Genomic DNA, 18,100 nt, shown 5'->3' on the forward strand with positions numbered 1-18,100 from the left:
ATTCCATCTCAAATTTGATCCCATTTCCGTCCCACACCCATCTAATCAAAATCCCACCCGTCCGCTAATGGGGGTTCAGCAGAGAGCTACAACAGGTATGTCTATCAGTAAGACTGTACAAGGAGATTCACGTTTCAAGTCAGCACCTGATCAACATTGGTGTTGCTATCCTTGTCTGTCATCTGACAAGGTCTGTCATCTTTTGGTAGAGAGTTAGTGGGGAGGATATTTTTAATATTCTTTCCGAAGAATGGACATTGATATGTCCAAAGCTCCGCCAATCTATGTAGATGCATAACAATATGAATATTATCTAACAAATTACTTTTTCATATCATATACAGTTCAGTATTTTATATATACAGTTCAGTTACTGTATCATATACAGTAATTATTTTCTAAGTCTATATTATGTAAATTCATCTATAATTTTGCTGTATTGTAAGCTATTGTATATAAGTGTAAGGCCAGTATATATTGTAATCTACATAAATAAAGTACTCAATCAATCAATCAATCTGACAAAGCAGATAGCTCTATCCTTTTCCTACTCTACATCGTTGCTAAATCGTTTGTACCTCATGAAGAAGTATAATATAATGAACTACCAGAATATGCTAAATCAAGTACGAGAATTCATTTTAAGATATAAGTGGTTGGTGAATTTGATAATAATTATATTTGCGATAAAATAAATCTCTATTAACAAGAATCAAAAATATTATTTATATCAGATAAACCGATATGACTTGAATCCCTTCTACCTTATAAAGAAGGCGGTGAAAGAATATTGGCAACTATGCCGTCCTATCATTTTCACTGAATAATAACAACAATTTTCTTCACTGACTAAAGATACTTGAAAAACAACAATTTTCTTCAAAGTTAATCCACCAATAGGTTTACACTATGATAGTTGAGCATGGTTATCTTTTTTAATTGAAAATAATTACTTTTGAGAAACTTGGATAAAAGTAAACAAGGAAACATTGCATAATCACCACCATCTTATTCAAAAAGATCCAGTATCTGGAACATGTAATGAGGAACGACGTAAGATATGCTCTATTAAGGCTAGTTTCACACTCGTTCGGTTCGTTTCGTTTTCGGCAAATTCCGATAAGTGTGAAACGATGATTCGGTTTGAATTCGGTACCGAATAGCAACCGCATAGCACCGAACGCCCCCTCCACACGAATAGGTTTCATCATATTCGAATTCGTTGCTAGGGAAACAGGAAAAAACAAAGTGTTTAACACACGCTTTTTTTTGTTTTTATTTTAACCTGATATCGTGATTATCTGTTTCAAAATTTTCCAAGTCAAAATCATATGGTCAATTTATTTCTGTTAGTTCACAGGAACATTTTTTTTCTCAATGAATAGTTTGCTAAAAAAATATGAGAGCTATAAATTAAAACTCAGAGAGAATTTTTATTTTTTCATTTTCATTTTATTTTTCCACGAATATTAAATATTCATAAATTTTCATGATTTCATCAATGGAGAGAAGAGACGAAGTTTATATACCATGTGTCAAAACAAGGAAAACATTTTAAATTTAAAAAAAAATCTCTCTGAACATCCAAAATTAACATAATCAGAAAGAAACTATTCAAATAATTCACAATTTTTAATTAACTTAAAAATTTTGTTGTTCAAGAAATAACATCTTACAATTTAACACCAGCTGTTATATCTAAATATACCAGCATGAGCTGTGAAAATCCAAACACAGCTGTGTTTGAGAAGAAAATACCTAATTAGAACCGTACGAATTAAAACCTGACATGTATGAAAGCCTCATTCGTTTTCGGTAACGAACCGAACCGAACCGAAAGAAACCGAATGCGTGTGAAGCTAGCCTTACGGGTGATTCCCAAGGAAAGGTTTTTGGAAAAAGGGGCCCAGGTGGAAAAAGAATTTCTTGGCTAAACAACATCCGATCCTGGTGTGGAAAAAGCTCCATAGAAATATTTCGTATTGCCGTGGATAAAGTGGAAATCGCCATGTTGATCGCCCACGTTCGTAGCGGACAGGCTCTAAAAGAAGAGGAAGAAGAAGAATAGATACTTGAATTAGAGGGAAAGAGAACGGCCGAAAAGTGAGAGAGGAGACAATGAATGGATAGCAGAATAAATGGCACAGAGTGCAGTAGTTCAAATAACTTGACAACTTGGTATCCGTGACATACAGATTTCCCATCCTCTTCTCCTACTCCTCCTCCACCACTTTCTCCTCCTCATCTCTTCCTTATAAACAAAAGTAGTAAAGGACTTCTCCGTAGGTCAAAGGTCAACCTAACCTAAAAAAATTCGACCTAACCTAATCTTGTCAAACCTAACCTAACCTAATCTTGTCAAACCTAACCTAGCCTAACAAACCCAATCTAACCTAACCTGATCTTCTTTTCTACTATTAGCACCACTTTCTCTTCTTCTCCATTCTTTCCAACTTCCCACTCATCCTCTATTCTCTATTCATACTCTGATTCATATTCCACCTATTCTTCATTATAATCATCCACACCCCCCACTTTTCATCCTACTCCTCCTCCTGACAGTCCTCCTCCACCCCCCTACCCATTCACTGATCCCTACTCTTCTATCACTTTCTCTTCTTCCATCTTCTCCAACCAATTCTAAAATTTCCCCTCCACCTTACAGCTTTATCCTTCTCTTCCACCTCCCACAGATCTCCTACCTCTCCTTCGTCCTCATTATCGTTCTCTCACTCCTTGCCTTTTCCCCACAACCTCTCTTCTCTCGTCCTGATCATCATTCTCTTCCTACTCCTTCTTCATCAAAACCTCCTTCCATTCTTCTTCTTCATCCTTCTTCTACTCTCCCTCCCCCTTCATCACTCTTCATTCCCCTTTTCCACATCATTCTCCCCATCTCCTCCACATCCACCACCTCCAACCACTCTTCTTTTTCCCCTTCCACCTCCTCATCATCAACACTACCCTCCAAATCCTCCTCCATCTCCTCCTAATCCACCCCCACCTCCACCTTTCTCTCATAAACTACTCCCCCAACTCCTCTTCACCCCCTCACCCATTCACCCATCCGGGAAATGCGTTTTCCCGGAAAATGCTATCTACTCAGTGGCTGCCATTTCAGTTTTCCGATCCATCCAGCAACTGACACTGAGCGTGCATGTGCGTGCATGTGTGTGTCTGTGTGTTTGTGTATGTTTGGTGCCATAGTGAACTTCACTCCTTCAACCAGCAGTCAACATTCCCCGTCAGTTGCCCTAAAGCTATCTGTTTAACCAAAGCTGACAGATTCAAGTGAATCGACCGGAACAAATTTCTCCTCCAAAGCCTGACAGACGACTGAGTTTCGGCACATCGAAAGTTGTTTGTTGCTTTCAAACGGAAGCGAAGGGATAGCAGGACTAGAAGTGACAAGTGGAAGAGGAAGAAGGAAGAGGAAAAGAGAAAGAGGAAAAGGAAGAGGAACAGAGTGAGCAAAAGAGGAGAGGAAAAGTAGTGAATGAGTGAAAGAAGATATCAATCATTGTATGTTGCTTTATAAGTTGTGTGTTGCTTTCAAACGGAAGCGAAGGGATAGCAGTACTAGAAGTGACAAGTGAAAGAGACAGAAGGAAGAGGAAAAGAGAAAGAGGAAGAGGAACAGAGTGAGCAAAAGAGGAGAGGAAAAGAAGTGGATGAGTGAAAGAAAATATCAATCATTGTATTAGTAAGAGCTCTGGGCTATTAATAACGAAAAATGACTCTTGGATAGCTGAAATTAGTTATTATTTGATGTGATGGAAAGAGTACTTGATAATTTGTATTTGTATCAGAAGGGATATTTATACCCTTTAAAAATGAATCTTGGGTAGCTGAAACTAGTTCTTATTTGATGGAATAGACAGAGTACTTGATAATTTGTATTTGTATCAGAAGGGCTATTTATACCCTTTAAAAATGGCTTTTGGGTAGCTGAAACTAGTTATTATATTTGATGTGATAGAAAGAGAACTTGATAATTTGTATTTGTATCAGAAGGGCTATCTATACCCTATAAAAATGGCTCTTGGATAGCTGAAACTAGTTCTTATTTGATGGAATAGACAGAGTACTTGATAATTTGTATTTGTATCAGAAGGGCTTTTTATACCATTAGAAAATGGATCTTGGATAGCTGAAACTAGATCTTATTTGATAGAATAAAAACAGTTGATAATTTGTATTCGTATGAGGAAGGTTGAATAAAAAGACAAAGTTCACGATGATACAACAAAGAAGTGAGGTAGGGAGGGATTAGAAATGGGAAAAATAAAATTAAAAAAAAAAGAGATAAGTCTGCGATGGAGGATTAATGTAACAAATGATGAGAAACGAATACTTTATAGATAGCATAATATTCTGTAAGTGGATGGAATAATACTTGTGACATTCTGCTCCAAGGAGAGCATGGACAACACAAAAAATGGATATAAAGAAAATAAAAATCTCAGTACCCTTTTTTAAAATATTTTATAACAACATGTTTCGGTCATTTATGCCATTTTCAAGTGATATCACTGGAAAATGGGAAAGTGATATTTTCTTTATAATTATATTACAAGTAGCCCTATACAGAAAAGAGACAAAAAAATGGATAAATGTATGAAGGTTCTCACTTTTATGGGTACATGAACTCTGTGTGATATTAGAACTGAGAATTTATTTATTTGGTCAGAGTCAACGGCGGTATACTGATGAACACACCTTGATCTCTTATATGGACCATAATATTTCCTTAACCTATAAATGAGACTTTCATATAATAATTTTATAATTAATAGAATAAATAATATAATAAGTAATATGAACTCTCAATTTATTTACTGGAAGAGACTGATTCAATCTGATATTGTTATCAGTAGTGGTAACGCTGAAAATTTATTATTTCATTTAGAGATGGTTTGCTGCCTTGATGTTTCATAATATAATTTACGGAAACTAGTTTTTTAAGTAGCCACGATAAAGGATCGTCACATACTTAGACAATTTTGGACAGAGATTCAATGTTACTAATAATTCAAACTTAAGATGAGCGCTAATTTTACTTAAATACGTGGAGAGAGAGAGGAAAACAGAACGACTAAGAATGAGAGAGCAGATAATGGATGGCAGAATGAATGGCTCAGAGTGTAATAGTTCAAATAACTTGACAACTTGGTATCTGAGTCAAATCCCAGATGTATTTAAGATGAAGCTTTGAAACTCGGTATGGCTCCATATGGGCAAACAGATGATTTTACAATGGTTTTCAGATGATAATGTTTGTCTTGTAAAAGTATTGTTGTTTCATTAAAAGTAAAGAACCAGATGTAGTGCTTCCTATTTCTTAGTCTCACGTTTCCTAGGTCTTATTTCTATCTTAAATTTCCAGTTCCAATATTTTCTCACGTTGCTTCTACACAAATATTTAATTATTGTAATGGAATTTAGTTCGCTGGAGTACACCGATATTCACTTCATGTATGGAGCAGCTCTTGGCAATGCGACCGAAGCAAGAAGAATGTATGCAGCTGCATTTCCAAACCGCCGTCTCCCTTCCGACAGGTGTTCACAAGAACTCACAATCGGCTGAGAGAAGTTGGTTCATTTGAACGGAACAGGGTAATTGCTGGTAGGCCACGAGCAGTTCGAATGTTGCTTTTGAAGAGGAAGTATTGCAGAAATTCGATTTCAATCCTAGAACGAGTACGAGAGCAGTTGCAAAGCAAATCAATTCAAGTGCTTCTTCTGTGTGGCGTGTACTAAACAAGGAAAGACTTCACCCCTTCCGCTTTCAAAAAGTTCACTCATTGGTTGAACGCGACTATGAGCCAAGAGTAAACTGTGCCCGTTGGTTTCTTCAGCAAGACATTATCCAACCAAATTTTCTAGAAAATGTGTTATTTACCGATGAGTCCAGCTTTACAAGAGAAGGAATCTTCAACTCTCGCAACAGTCACGTCTGGCCTAGACAATCCTCATGAGGTCAAAGTGCGTGGTTATCAGCATAGATTTTCGCTGAATGTTTGGGCGGGTATCTTGGTAATCGCGTGATTTGACCATACATTCTTCCTAATCGTCTGAATTCTCCCACGTACATTACTTTTTAGAGACATACTACCAGAACTTTTGGAAGATGTGCCTCTTGCAAACAGATATAATTTGGTTTCAACATGATGGTGCCCCTGCTCATTTCGGAAATGTTGTTACGGACTTTCTGAACATGACCTATCGTCAGCGGTGGATTGGGCGGGGTGGACCAGTACCGTGGCCCGCACGTTCACCTGACCTCAACCCTTTAGATTTTTTTTTCTGGGGCATATGAAAGACCTTGTTTACAGCACGCCAGTAGAAAACGAAGAAGACCTTGTGGCAAGAGTGGTTGCTGCAGCAGGTGCCATTCAAGATGATGAAAATGCTTTTATAGCAGTTCGACGGTCCATGATTGAAAGGTGCAGACTGTGTAATCAAGTTGAAGGACGGCATTTTGAGCAATTGCTGCATTAGTATCAGTGAACCGATTTGAGTGAAATTAATATTTTTCAATGTAAATAAAATTTGGAGGAAAGTTATTCTTGTATATTTCTGTAATAAGAACGGTTTTCATGAAATTATAAAAAAAATTAATATTGATCTTTAATGGTGAAAAGTGGTCAGCATGCAGTACGAAAAAAAATAATTTCTCTGTTATTCTTCGACCAATCTTGATAAATTAGGTATCATTGAAATTGTGAAAAGATTTGCTAACTTTTTTGTCTCTTGTAAATTTTCTGTAAAATGGACGGTTTTCGAGATATTCGCCATCAAAAATTTAAAATGGCCGCCATTTTGAAAAATTTCAACGAAAAATTTTTTTTTTTATTTTTTATAGTTGATCTCTTTTATAGCATAAATATTCATGCCAAATTCAGATCAATACAACATTTCGTTCTTGAGATAAAAATTTTTAAGTGAAAAAAACAAAATGGCAGCTATAAGGATAACCGCTGAGTTTTGGACACTTCAAATATGACATTTGTAGTCTCCTAGCATCCAGGTACAATACCCTAAAATTCTCGACACTACTTCTGAAACACCCTGTATAATTATTATTTAACAAAAATCCTAAATAAATGCTCTCTCTCATCCTTTTCCTAATACTCCTCCACTCCTTCCTCCTCTTCCTCCTCATTCTCTACTTCCTCATTCACCTTCTCCCCCACCTCCTCGTCCTCCTTCACCACTTCCTCCTACACCTTCTCCACCACCTTCTCATCCACCTCATCCTTCTTCCTTCTTCACCCCTCCTCGCACTACTTCAATTCCTTCTCTATTACGCCCACACCAAAACTTCCACCTTTCTCTACTTTAGTTTCTCCTATTACCTTTCCCTCTTCCTCCACCTCACACACACTCTTTTTCTCTCTCATCCACTCCGAATCCGTTCTAAATCTTCTCGAAGAACTATCAATAGGAATTCAGTCGGGAAGTTTATCGCATTATAGTGAGCTGACAGTCAGCATTCCTCCAAGACTAACATCGCTGCTTTCCATTCACCCAATGCTGACAGATTGAGGTGAATCTGACAGTTGGAGCCAGCCATTGATTGTCGTATTTGCTCCAATTGTATGGCGCTAAGCAAGATTAATAAGAGCTCGCAAACAAAGACAATAATAATTTATCCGCTGAGAGATGGAGAATGCAGCATTCCACTGTCTCCGTTAGCTGCTAACTTGATTTCGCTGCTTCGGGATTCCAGGCTAGTTCTACTTTGGCCAATTATTTCTTCTTCTTCTTCTTTTTCTCCTTCTTAGTCTTCTTCTTCTTCTTCTTCTTCTTCTTCTCTTCTTCTTCTTCTTCTTCTTCTTCTTCTTCTTCTTCTTCTTCTTCTTCTTCTTCTTCTTCTTCTTCCTCATCTTCTTTTACTTCTTCTTCTCCTTTTACTTATTCTTCTTTTTCTCCTTTTACTTCTTTTTTCCTTTTACTTCTTTTTTCCTTTTACTTCTCTTTCTTCTTCTTCTTCTTTTTCTTCTTCCTCTCTTTCTTCTTCTTTTTCCATTCGATACAGCTTGCATACAACCTAGCATATTTTGCTGAATTTCAGTCTAATTTGCACCCTTTTCTAACAAGAGAAATGAGAAGAATAAAGAAATCGTATAAGTGAGTGGAATATCAGTTCACTAGAGGTTCATAACAGTGTACCAACCAAAACTAGAATAATTATGTAATTGGTATAATAGATGAGTCTTGGTTTTGACAATTATTACAAGTCGTTTTCATTCAATATGTACCTACCACATCATCTTTCTTTCAACAACATTATGGAGAGATGAAGAACTAATTTTTAATATCCAGAAATGGAAGATCCAGTTAAAAATATCATCACTCAAGAGATAATAGAGGTCTATGAGAAAGGTCTTGTTGTCTCTGCGTGGAAATATTCACTATTTATATAATGTTTCTGCTGCTATATTACTTTTTTTGTGAATAAAGATCATTTGAATTTGAATTTTAATGAGTTTGGCTCAACTCACACTTACGCGACTCAGGTCGAGAAAAGACTCGACACTAGTCGTGAGCTTGTGTTTTCAAATGGTGACACTCAGATTAGTCGATTCTAGTCTCCACGACTGTCACCATTTGAAAACACATGCTCTCGACTAGAGTCGAAGAACTAGATTCCTCTTGAATGTCAACTTAATATCAGTTTAATCAGAAATAACAATCCTATATTTTATAACATTTTTTAAATAGGTTGGTATATCAAATAACTTCGAAAACTATAAAATTATTGCTTGGAACAATACAATTAAGTAAATTCGATTTTATTATAAGAATATTCAAAATAGCATTTATAGCTTTTTAAATATTTTAGAGATAAAGCAATTTTCAAACCAAATTTACGTACTTTTTTATTAAGAGAAGGTTGATATTCATTAACCTTCAACATTTCCATTCGCACTTCATCGCTGAAATTCTATTTAATCATAGTCTACTTATGTGTGATCGTTATCCTAAGTAAAGAGACTACAAATTATGAAACTGTATTCTTTTTATTCGACCTCTTGAATATTTTTAATTTAACATTCAAGCACAATCTGCTGTTCTTCTTTTCTCCTTGAAAAATTTAAACCTTGAATATTTCCAATTAATTACTATGCGAGCATCGTTCAATCTTGGAAACACAAAAAAATCCAATTATTGTTGTAGCAGTAATAATGAATGAAGAATAATAACTCACAGAAAACTTGAACTCTCAATAAATTATTCAAAGAAATACAGTAATTGAATTCCATTACTGCAAGACCAATATTTCGAAGAAGACTGAATCTAATAAACTTGAATAGTTCAATTTGCAGCAGAGAAAGAGGGGAAGCAATCTATTAGGAAATAAAGAAAGACGTGAGCTACGAGAAAACTCATTCAATTAGAGTAATTGAATTTCCTTCTTGTTTTCTGAGAATATCGTGGAACATGAGATGAATACAAAACAGATACCAGCTCAATAAGGAAGTACTGCCAAGTATTGGAATATGCAAATCAAGCCGGACTATTTTTCATCCCTTGGAAACTATTTTTTTAATTTTCTCTCCTCTTCTGGTATTTTCCTTATTTTTAGTCTGCTTTCTATGCGCTGTTTTCCTATATACCATTTCTATTTTCTTCTAATAAATTCTTCTCTCGTTGTTTTCAATTTTTACCTCAAAGTATTTCTCTTGCAAACATAAATTTGAATTTTTTGTTTACAATCTTCCTTTGTCACTTATTTCTCAACAGCTCTAATCATACCTTTTCTAGTATTCTATATTCAAAATCCATTCTTTCTTCCACATACATCTATTCTTCTTATTCCCCTGTTGCATATAAATCAGATCAAACCTCTCTTCTTCTTCTTCTTCTTCTTCTTCTTTTTCTTCTTCTTCTTTCTCATCTTCTTCTTCTTCTTCTTCTTCTTCTTCTTCTTCTTCTTCTTCTTCTTCTTCTTCTTCTTCTTTCTTCTTCTTTTTCTTCTTTCCTTCTTCTTCCTCTTCTTCTTCGTCCTCTTCTTTTTCTTCTTTCTTCTTCTCTCTTCTTTTTCTTCTTCTTCTTCTTCTCTTCTTCTTCTTCTTCTTCTTCTTTTTCTTCTCTTCTTCTTCTTCTCTCTTCTTCTTCTTCTTCCTTCTTCTTCTTTTTCTTCTTCTTCTTCTCTTCTTCTTCTTTTTCTTCTTCTTCTTCTTTTTCTTCTTCTTTTTCTTCCTTCTTCTTCTCTTCTTTCTTCTTCTTCTTCTTCTCTTCTTCTTCTTCTTCTTCTTCTTCTTCTTCTTCATCTATTAAGGCTCGAATGCAGCATAACGGTTTGAACGGAGGTAGATCTATTGGTACAATAATAGTCAGTCCAGTCTAGGTTGATCACGCTGGAAAAAATTTATTATAGTCTGATTTGGTCGTAAATTGACGTGATAGTTTAGTGGTGATTAACGGGTGTTGGTAGAATTGGTTTTTGAGATGGTGAAACAAAGGGAGGGAAGGAGAAGGAGTAGGAAGGAGAAGAGAAGGAGGAGGAAGAGTAAGTAGGAAGAGGGGGTAGAAGGAGTAGAGTAGGGTGGTCAAGAGTAGGGGAGTGAGAGAAGGATGACGTGGAAGGGAATAGAAAGAAGAAGAAGAAGAAGAAGTAAGAATGAGAGAAGGGGGAGGAAGAGAAGGAGAAGAAGAGTGACAGGTGTAGGAGGTGGACGAGGAGGAGTAATAGAAGGAAGAGGTTGAGGGGGAGGAAGAGAGGGAGGAGGAGGAGACGGAAGAGAATGATGGCTTGAATGAAAAAGACTAAGAAATTGTCAAAAAACCACTGATTTATTGATAATTAGAAAGACCGGTTTCGGTTATTACACCATTGTCAATCTCTGATAAATTTATAGATAGAATTTATCTCTGATAGGTTTATCAGAGATTGACAATGGTGTAATAACCGAAACCGGTCTTTCTAAGTATCAATAAATCAGTGGTTTTTTGACAATTTCTTAGTCTTTTTCATTCAATATGAATAATTACCACAATATCAACACCTCAACTACACAAAAAGAATGATGGCTATTGTATCGTCACTGTAAACTTAAACAATTTTCCAAGTACTTCCTTCATATGTCATAAGCTCAACTAATATCATTGTCAGTTAGAATATTTAAGAGAAGAAAAATTTCTGATGATCAAATCTTCAAAGTTCATTCTTGTTGAATTCTGTATATATATATATATATATATATATATATATATATATTTTTTTTTTTTTTTCAATCGGTATCATGTGAAATTCATAATTTATATGTATGTATTCGATACTCCCGTATGCGGTCATGCTCGAAAGAGCTTGCATATGTGTAATGTTACTTACTTTATGTATGTAATTATTGTAATAAAAATAAAAAAAATAATAAATAAATAAAAAAGAAGGATGAGAAGGAGGAGTGAGAGGTGGTGAAGGAGGAGGAGACGAAGAAGAAGAAGTAAGAATGAGAGAAGGGGGAGGAAGAGAAGGAGAAGGAAGAGTGACAGGTGTAGGAGGTGGACGAGGAGGAGTAATAGAAGGAAGAGGTTGAGGGGGAGGAAGAGAGGGAGGAGGAGGAGACGGAAGAGAATGATGGCTTGAATGAAAAAGACTAAGAAATTGTCAAAAAACCACTGATTTATTGATAATTAGAAAGACCGGTTTCGGTTATTACACCATTGTCAATCTCTGATAAATTTATAGATAGAATTTATCTCTGATAGGTTATCAGAGATTGACAATGGTGTATAACCGAAACCGGTCTTTCTAAGTATCAATAAATCAGTGGTTTTTTGACAATTTCTTAGTCTTTTTCATTCAATATGAATAATTACCACAATATCAACACCTCAACTACACAAAAAGAATGATGGCTATTGTATCGTCACTGTAAACTTAACAATTTTCCAAGTACTTCCTTCATATGTCATAAGCTCAACTAATATCATTGTCAGTTAGAATATTTAAGAGAAGAAAAATTTCTGATGATCAAATCTTCAAAGTTCATTCTTGTTGAATTCTGTATATATATTATATATATATATATATATATATATATATTTTTTTTTTTTTTTCAATCGGTATCATGTGAAATTCATAATTTTATGTATGTATTCGATACTCCCGTATGCGGTCATGCTCGAAAGAGCTTGCATATGTGTAATGTTACTTACTTTATGTATGTAATTATTGTAATAAAAATAAAAAAAATAATAAATAAATAAAAAAGAAGGATGAGAAGGAGGAGTGAGAGGTGGTGAAGGAGGAGGAGACGAAGAAGAAGAAGTAGGATGAGAAGGAGGAGAATGAGGAGTAGGAGGAAGAGGAGGAGGAGGAGGAGTAGGAGGAGGAGGAGGAGGAGGAGGAGGAGGAGGAGGTAGAGGTGGAGGAGAAGGAGGAGGAGGAGGAAGAATAAGGTGGAAAGAGGAATAGGAGGAGTAGGAGAAGAAGTAAGAGTGATAAAAGGAGTAGGAGGAGGAGGAGTGGTGGCGCTGGGTGTGGGTGTATTTTGATTGGTAATTAGTATTCAGCGATAATGTGTACAGTCGATTTCGATATACGAGTACCAGTCGAACCGATTATATTATTGTAGTAGATTGGTGAGTAGGATGGTGACGATGAGTAGGAGAAGAGAGAGAGAAAGAGAATGTGATGAGAAGGGGGAACTGGAAACAGAGGATGAAGGAGCAAGAAAGAGAAGTAGGGGTGACATGGAAAGAAGTGAGAGATGGGAGGATAGAGGAAGAAGGAAGTATGGAATGAGGAGAGAGAAAGTTGTGAAGTAGAATGTGTATAAGGAGAAAGATGATCGATTAGGAGGAGGAAGAATAGAATAAGGATTAGAATAGATAGAATATGTAGAACAACAATAAAAAGAAATATATAGTAAAATAGAGAAGGGTATTAGAAAGTTTGAAATGAGTTTTTGTTGAAAGAAACCTATAAGGATTACGGGTGAGGGAAGTATCGAAAAGAAGAATATAAACAAGAGAGAGAATGAATGAATTGAATTGAAAGATTCGAAGAGCGATATTATTGATGGAAGAGATAAAAGACAAGGAATATTATGATTGAGAAAAGATTTGATAGATGCAAAGACCAATAGCATAAAATTATTATGAGAACAGGATTAAGGGGGGAATACGAAGAAGTAGATAGAAGAAGGGAAAAAAGAGGAGGGATTTAGAAAGTTTATAAGGAGTTACTGTTGAAAGAAACCTATAAGGAGTACGGGTGAGGAAAGTATCGGAAAGAAGAATATAAACAAGAGAGAGAATGAATGAATTGAATTGAAAGATTTGAAGAGGATTATTATTGATGGAAGAGATAAAAGACAAGGAATATTATGATTGAGGAAAAAAATATTTGATAGATGCAAAGACCAATAGCATACGAGTACAGGATTGAGGGAGAAATACGAAAGAGTAGATAAAAGAAGAGATGAAGAAGAAGGAGGCGATGGTGATGAAGAAGAAGAAGAAGAGAAAAAAGTAGTAGAAGAAGAAGAAGAAGAAAAGAAGAAGAAGAAGAAGAAGAAGAAGAAGATGATGATGATGATGAAGAAGAAGAAGAAGATGAAGAAGAAGAAAAATGATAAAAAAGAAAAAAGAAGAAGAAATAGGAGGACGGGAAGAAGAAGAAAAAGATAAAGTAGGAGAAGATAAAAAATAAGAAGAATTGGTGGAACAGCAAGTACAAATGTGATGAATATATGGGACAGACTGGAGAAGAGGGTATAACTATACAAATCATGTTGAGAGTGAATGAAGCGAGAGAGACATGAATTGACAACAATTTAAATCACACTAATCACCGTCTGGGAGTAATTAACTTGTCCCATTATTTGACTTCATGAATTTATGGACTAGTTTGTAGTGTGCGTTATGAATACATTGCAATGGAACATTATATATTTAGACACAGCTGCAATTCATTGCAGATGGGAACAATAAACTACATGAATGTATTCAGTTTAGATTCCCACTATAATTATGATTACATCAGCTATAGATAGATATGATTATTGCCCAAATACATAGTGACTAATAAACAAGGATTTACTGACATGAACCACATATTTTATGACACAATATGAATAATAAGGAAATATATTGATGTTGGACAAGTGCAGTTCAAGAGTAGTATATAATAATAATATGTTATGACCTGGCTGGCTCAGGTCTGGTGTCAGAGTTTTCAGGTCGCAACTGATCAATTTCAGGGTCTCTGACATGACCTAACGACTGCTTTTTAGGCAGTAATGAGTAGTAATCATGGTTATGATAGTTAGCATGGTGTTGAAGGATCATGAAACTAATAATAATGTGAAAATAATAAAATTGAACACGTAGTTTGTTTTCAAATTTAACGTAAATGAAATGAGGAAGAAATAAACTATGAATTTCTCATCAGAGATCAGTATATCAACTCTCAATTATTAGCAATATCATCAGCAATCAGTATATCAACTCTCAATTATTAGCAATATCATTAGCAATCAGTATATCAACTCTCAATTATCAGCAATCAGTATATCGACTCTTAATTATCAGCAATATCATCAGCAATCAGTATATCAACTCTTAATTATTAGCAATATCATCAGCAATCAGTATATCAACTCTCAATTATCAGCAATCAGTATATCAACTCTTAATTATCAGCAATATCATCAGCAATCAGTATATCAACTCTCAATTATCAGCAATATCATCAGCAAACAGTAGCATCGATATGGTACTGTGCTTTTTCAATATAATGCCATGAAAGCCTCTTCTGATAAAGGACTCAATATTTATCAAATAGCAGAACAATAATTCTCATAATAATTATAAGCTTGAATATGATATCGAAATTCATGCAGTTTGAAATCGAGAAGCTAACATGCTATATATATTATCTACTACATTAATTTTTTTCGTTTTTGAGTAAAAATTGACTAAATTTCAGTAAAGTGAAACCATAACCCTATTTTGGACTTTTAAAGTGTTATCTAAATTTGGGAGAGAAATAGTACAAGGAGTATCCTTAGTGTTTCTCTCCCAATCAGTGCTTCTCTGTAAAAAATATAAATAAATAATAAATATAACTTCATGCAAGTAATAATAATAAGTTTCACTAATAATAATGTAATATGAAGTTACAATATCACGTAATCAAAATAAGGAGATTTGGAAGAAAGATTTCTTGCTATATTATTTGAACAAATTTGAAAATTTGTAATTTAACCAATCAGGAATAATCAAGGTAATGTTCTGTAGTCTGTTTAATGTATATGCCATTGAGAGAGACCTTAATTATGGCTTCAATCTATTTGTGATTGGAAAAACTGAAACTCTCAATACATATAAATGAAAGTAGAAATCATACTATTTTGCAATTATCCGATCCCTTGTGAGTAGGTTAAAGGAAGCAATAGTTTGAAGGAAAACTTTAATAAATATTCCCTACATTTCAGAAGGCTTATATATAGCGATTATTACGCTTATATAATAATAAAATTGACCTACTATAATACTTGGAGTATGAAATCACTCCACTTATATATGGGCTACTTTATTCATATTAATAAAAACAATATAATACTTGCAGTACCCTTTTATTAAATTGGGTATGTTAAAATGTTTTAATAAAAGGGGTTTTACTTGAAGTATCATTATATCAGCGTTCAATCTAATTCCAATCCCTTGTAAATTTGTTAACTTAACAAAAGGTTGAAGGAAAACTTCAGTTAATTCTAACTCATCAGATTGGATTATATAATGAGATTATTCAGCTTAATAAACTTGAAGTATTATTTAAGCATTCAAACTAATTCACATGCAAATGAAGCAAAATATTCTCTAAAACAATTGAATGGCCTAATAAATCTCATGCAACTAGAAACAAATCAATCACAATAAATTACAAACAAAATACACAAATAACAATAAATATATTAATCATCAAACTCGTTATGGGGAGAAGACTCCACTCCAACGGAGAAATCGTAGTTTCCAGAACACTCTACTATATAACTAGAACACTGAACATATTTTGCAAATAACACCAAGTTGAAGCACTTATTCCCCCATCGTTGACAATGATTCTTGTAGACGTAAACGATGTTTTGATTATATTATTTCTACCGTCGAATCTGGAGATTCTGTTTCATGATAAAACAGTCCCCACACTATCGTTGCCAGGATTGAGACAACCAAAAAGCAATGGAGAATCATTTCTGAACAGATCACACACTATTTCAGGTTGATATGCTTTTGAAAACTGTTGTATTTAACTTTGAAACTCTTGTGTTTCAAGCTATAAACAAAACCTCCAAACTCTTCAAGATTCTTTGCAGCACAATCTACCACCGTTCACGCTAACAATACTTCAACGGTTTTCCTTAGAAATTGTTCATGAAAGTAGTAAATGATGAATGTTTGAATGATAGTTCATACTATCAAAAACATCCACAATAATCTTGCCGTCAAGTTCAATTGCTATCACACGCTTCAAACTCAATTGTTATCATAACCCACAAATTTCTCCAGATTTCACAAAATATAAAACTTCCAACGCCAGCTCTATTCGTATTCCAAAACAATTTCAATGAAATGTTTATGGATGTAATTAATGTTCACTTATGATCTCTAACCCTGTATCATGCCTCTATGTATCAATCCAGGTATTTTTCTATGATTTATATAGATTTCAACCCTCTCAATATTTCAAGGATTCAATGACTTAAATGCTTGATTTTGAGAATATTTCTCAAATAATTTCAATACAAAAGTTGAATCACAACGTGAGAGACGTTGAACAATATCAATCCAGGTGTTTCTCTTTGATTTATATAGATTTCAACCCTCTCAATATTTTCGAGGCTCTATGACTCCAATACTCAATTTCGAGAATATTTATCAAACAATTCAATAGGAACGTTGAATCACAACGTGAGAAATGTTGAACAATGTACTAACGAAGCAATAACTCTCAACACTGTATCACGCTGCCTTCACAATAACCACCCACGTTGTGATTTCCGTTGTGGTCTTCAAAAAATATCTTCCACTTCCTTCCGATTGAATTCACAAAATCCCGTTATTTTTCGACGATTTTATTTGGGGAAACTACTGTACTTATAACGTGAAAAGCGTTGACAACCGTACGGTACCATGCCTTCAAACTCAGGTGTTACCGATACACCTGTTTCCAAACTTTATGACACAAACTCAAGTTGCCCCAACACTAACTCGATTTCCAACCGTATTTCAAATGAGGATTCCACTCAGACCACCTGAACGGGTAGAACTAGATGCGCCAAGGGGAGCAAAAACCGTGAGATCCGTCCCGTGCGACGTCCCGCTCTCGACTGAGGCCGGGTTGGGCTCTCGGGAAGGGAGACTCCCGGTCGGTAACTACCCTCCGATCATTGCCGAGGGTGCCCGATCATTGCCGAAGCGATGATAGATGACTCGGCTACAGGTAATAGAGATCCTGGGGTGGCAAGGGATGATATCACACTGAGTGCCGAGTTCTGTTGGTTTTTCAGCTTCCAATTTACTCACTTCCTAAATCGATTGCGGACGTTTTAGCGGGTTTTGAATACTGACTGCAGTACGAGAGCTTGTTTCTGGGTTTCATTTGCTTCCTGAAATGGGAGTCAAGTCAGCATTGGCTCAATGAGAAGTACATAAGTTATTATGGGAAGTATATGAGTTCAAGGAGCTCATCACTGTAGCCCTTGGTGACTTACGAACCTAATAGACATAATAATTGACCGAGCGAAGTGAGGTCTAAGATTCAAGTCGACGGTTTGGCATTTCTCTTAAGCTGCGTTTACACCAAAGTTATTAACAAAGTGTTAATAATTTAATCATTATAGATTCTATTAGATTGAACGGAACCTGACAAACACATATGTTCATCATGTGTATGATAAGTTATGTTCAATCTAATAGAATCTATAAGGATTAAGTTATTCACATTTTGTTAATAACTTTGGTGTAAACGGAGCTTTAATGTTTGAATGTTTAAATGTTTGAATGTTTAAATGTTTGAATGTTTGAATGTTTGAATGTTTGAATGTTTGAATGTTTGAATGTTTAAATGTTTATATGTTTA

General features: G+C 35.0%; 1 protein-coding gene across 1 annotated transcript in view; it reads right to left on the bottom strand.

Annotated features, from left to right (window-relative positions):
- The window catches only part of LOC111052237 (neurobeachin), a 790,401-nt gene extending 772,609 nt beyond the window's left edge, over positions 1-17,792 (bottom strand). Inside the window, 1 exon segment of the mRNA XM_039439449.1 lies at positions 15,946-17,792. The gene's annotated coding sequence lies outside the window, so the exon portion shown is untranslated.
- Positions 17,793-18,100: the final 308 nt, after the last annotated feature.

Source organism: Nilaparvata lugens, chromosome 12, assembly GCF_014356525.2.
Source record: "Nilaparvata lugens isolate BPH chromosome 12, ASM1435652v1, whole genome shotgun sequence".
Lineage (NCBI taxonomy): Eukaryota > Metazoa > Arthropoda > Insecta > Hemiptera > Delphacidae > Nilaparvata > Nilaparvata lugens.